Source organism: Neolamprologus brichardi, chromosome 9, assembly GCF_056152115.1.
Source record: "Neolamprologus brichardi isolate AB-2024 chromosome 9, ASM5615211v1, whole genome shotgun sequence".
NCBI classification, from domain to species: domain Eukaryota; kingdom Metazoa; phylum Chordata; class Actinopteri; order Cichliformes; family Cichlidae; genus Neolamprologus; species Neolamprologus brichardi.
The window spans coordinates 30520459-30524487 of NC_142112.1; positions in this window are offsets into that span (position 1 = coordinate 30520459).

Sequence of the window (4029 nt, forward strand, 5' to 3'; positions counted from 1 at the left end):
AGTAGTCTGACCAACCAAAGAGGATATGAGCCAAAGGTCTGTGGCGCTGTCACCACAAGCAGCTTTTCTCATCATATATACATCTATTGCATCCATATTTTAACTTAGATTTAAACAAATAGTTTCTCAAGGCATTCTGCTGATTTAAATGAGGATAATAGAATTTACATAGCTCACTAAGCTGGGAAAAAACATTAGTCTTATCATTATAATCTAAGAATGTTTCAAAAAAAGCTTACCTGCACCTTGACATATATGTTTTCTCGTCATGATGATGGCAAGGGAATAAAATCCCAGCATAAGATTACAAAGTAGCGTCATTTTTTAACTGAACGCAGGAAGTTGTGGGTCTTGTTGAAGTCCGGGAATGTGTGTGAAGCTGCCACAAGTATTATTTAGAATACTCAGAGAATTTAGAGGGAGGGCTTAGAATCACCTTTTTGTGTGTTATTCAGTGACATTATTACACAAGGACAATATTTAACACGGCATAAATGCGGAACACACTTTTTTTCTGTAAACTCACTAGGTTAAGTTTCCCTGAAAACGTCCCCTAAAGAAATTTAATCTTGATGCATATACAATTACAGTCATTTGGATTTGCTTTAGAAAATAAATCTTGGCTTTTGTTAAAGTCCAGGAATAGGAGTGAAGATTGAGCTTTAGTAAGTATTGTTCAGGTAAGAAAACTTAGGAGATTTGGAGGGAGGGCTTAGAATTAGCTTTTTTTCTGTGGTATTCAGTAACTTATTACTTAAGGACAATATTTAACCGTGCATAAATGTTGATCATTCTGTTTTGGGTCAACTTCCTCTTAAAATTTTAATTTCCCTTAATATTCTCCTTGGTGCATGTACAAGTGTATTTGCTTCCTTCACACAGACTGACGCAACCTTTGTTCTTTGTCGACACAGCAAATAATTTAAATTAAGATCAAAGTGCATTTTCCTAACCTTGGCACCTGATGTAATCTCCAAACCCCTGAAACCTTTGAGGTCTAGATTAGAGCTCTAGAGTAGAAATTCTGCCATGAAAAACTCTTCGCCGCTTTTCTGATGTGTTATTTTTGTACGTATTTTGCACACTTACATGTTTTACAGTTGGGTCCATAAATATTTGGACATAGGCAACTTTTTCCAGTTTTGGTTTTGTACATAACCACAATTAATTTTAAATGAAACAACTCAGATGCAGTCAAGGCACACATTTTTAGCTTTAATTCAGCAGACTGAACAAAAAGGAGAGGAACTAAAGCATTTTTAACACAATCCCTGTATTTCGAGGGCACAACGGTAATTGGATAAATTAATTAACTGAAATTAAATGTTCTTTTCTAATACTTGGTTTAAAACCCTTTGATGACAATAACAACCTGAAGTCTTGAATTCATGGTCATCACCATATGCTGGTTTTCCTCCTTTTTAATGCTCTGCCAGGCCTTTTTGCAGTTAGTGAGTGGCATGCACCTTACAGTGAACCCTCTGTATTTACTTTCACAAAATCTTCTCTTTGTGGTCGACTTGGATATCAACATGCCTACCTCCCGAAGAGTGTTGTTCACTTGGTTGGCTGTTGTGAAGGGATTTCTCTTCACCATGAAAATGGTTTTGCGATCATTCACCACTGATGTCTTCCATGGATGTCCAGGTCTTTTTCCATTGCTGAGTTCACCATTGCTTTCTTTCTTACTCAACCTGTACCTGTACCAACCTGTAGATTTCGCCACGCCTACTATTATAGCAATTTCTCTGATGTTTTTTTCCCCGTTTTTGCAACTTAAGGATGGCTTGTTTTACCTGCATGTAGACCGCACGGTGTCTGTTCACAGCAAAATCTTCCACATGCAAGCACTACAACTCAAATCCGCTCCAGGCCTTTTACCTTCCTAATTTATAATGACATAATAATAATAATAATAATAATAATAAAGTTTATTCATAAAGCATACTGAAAAACTAAGGCTATACCAAGGTGCTTGACAAAATATGATAGGAAAAGGGAGATGGGAGAGGGAAAAGAGAAAGAGAAAGGACCCGGCACGTATTAAATATAAAACCATGACAATAATAATAAATAAAAGTAATTAACAAAGCATAATAGATAAAAATGTGTCAACACACACAAAATATTAGCTAGATGGAAAAGCAAGATTTAACTGTGATTTAAACAATGGCATAGAGTCAGACAAATAAGAAGGAATTGCTCACCTCTTCCCAGGAAATAGCCTGTGAGTCAATTTTCAAATTACTTTCGGTCCCTTTGAAAAGAGGGTGGCCCATGTTAAGGAGCAGAAACTCCTAAACTCTTCATCCAATTTGAATCCGGATACCCTCAAATGAAAGCCGGGAGTGTACACATTATGTTCATGTCTATTGTATAACAATAACTGGAACATTTTGGAACACTTTCAGTATACGGATAAAAAGACAAAACTTTTTCAGTGTGCAAATATGTAAGGACCTAACTGTGTATCATCAGACAAATTTCCATGTCAGTCTTGGACAGATTGAACAGGTATACCAGAGAGAAAGAACCCAGGAGAATAAACCAGAATTCCTCCACTAAACTAAAGGTGTACTAAAGGTGTACTCTCAGTGGAGGAATATGAGAACAGCTGGAGATAGCAATAATGGAAGAACAGAAAGATGCAACTCATAACAACAATGCTCGATGGCTGGTAGAGCTTAGAGTAGACCAGAGCAACCTACCTGAACAGGATCCAGTAACCATGACAGTGGAAGATATCCAAGACAGAGTCTCAAGCACGAAGAGCTGGACAGCACCAAGCCTTGTTATGATTCATGCCTACTGGCTAAAAAAGATAACTCCACTCCATGAGCATCTGGCAGCACAAATGAACCAGCAGCTAATGGATGAGATACACCTGGAATGGCTAACTGAAGGCTGGATAGTCCTCATCCCCAAGGAGACTGTAAGACCAGACTGACCAACCTGTGCACCGCCTGGATTGATTACAATAAAGCCTATTACTAAATGACTCTCACATGAATCGTGGAATGCCTAGAACTGTACAAGAATCAAGGATCAACAGGATCATAAGAGCATTCATCAGGAATTGAACGGGGATGTGGCAAACAACACTAGAGCCCATCTTCAAACCAACAGCACAAGCTGCCAGTGCAGGATTTACCAAGGAGATGCTGTATCTCCACTGCTTTTCTGCATGTGCCTGAATCCCCTCAGCCAGATCATTATCAAGACTGGCTAAGGATACCCGCTAGGGAATGCCACAATCATTAGCCACCTCCTCTACGTGGATGACATTAAGGTGTATGTCATGAGTGAATAAGACATTGATTCACTGAACCATACCACTAAGATCTACAGCAATGCCACTCAGACTGAAGAAGTGCAGTTGGATGATAACCAGCACACTGAAACTGTATTTTAAGGAGAAAGAGGGAAGTCGAAGACTAGTGAATGTCAGAACCCACTTTTCATGATAAAACAACAAAGATCCATTAGTACCTCAGGAAAACGGCCACAACGTCATGTTGTCCAATACAACAAGAACTAGACAATTGACTGTTGACAGCTGAAAATTAGTCAGTACAATAACTTGGAAACACAACAAGAAATTATGAGTCTCCTTCCTAAAAAGACCTCAGTTTTCTCAGTCAGTGTTAATTTTACTCTCTGGGATCCCCCCTCATTATGTCATTTTCTTTGGAAAAGATCCTCGTCCTAGTCATTGTTTTCCCTGACATGGACTTCCATCCATCCATTCGCGTCCACTTATTATTTGTTTCAGGGTTGCGGGGGGCGCTGGAGCCTATCCCAGCTGCCATAGGGCGAGAGGCGGGGTATACCCTGGACAGGTCGACAGTCTGTTGCAGGGCCCCTGACATGGACTTTTTGTGTGAAACTGTAAAATGAGAAGCGTTCATGAGTACATGTGTGCATGTGTATACAAAGAGAGAGAATGTTATCCCATTTCCTTCAAACTTGAACATGTTGTGTGTTCATATATGGGATATATATTCATTAGCTATAATAGTTATTTGAGTT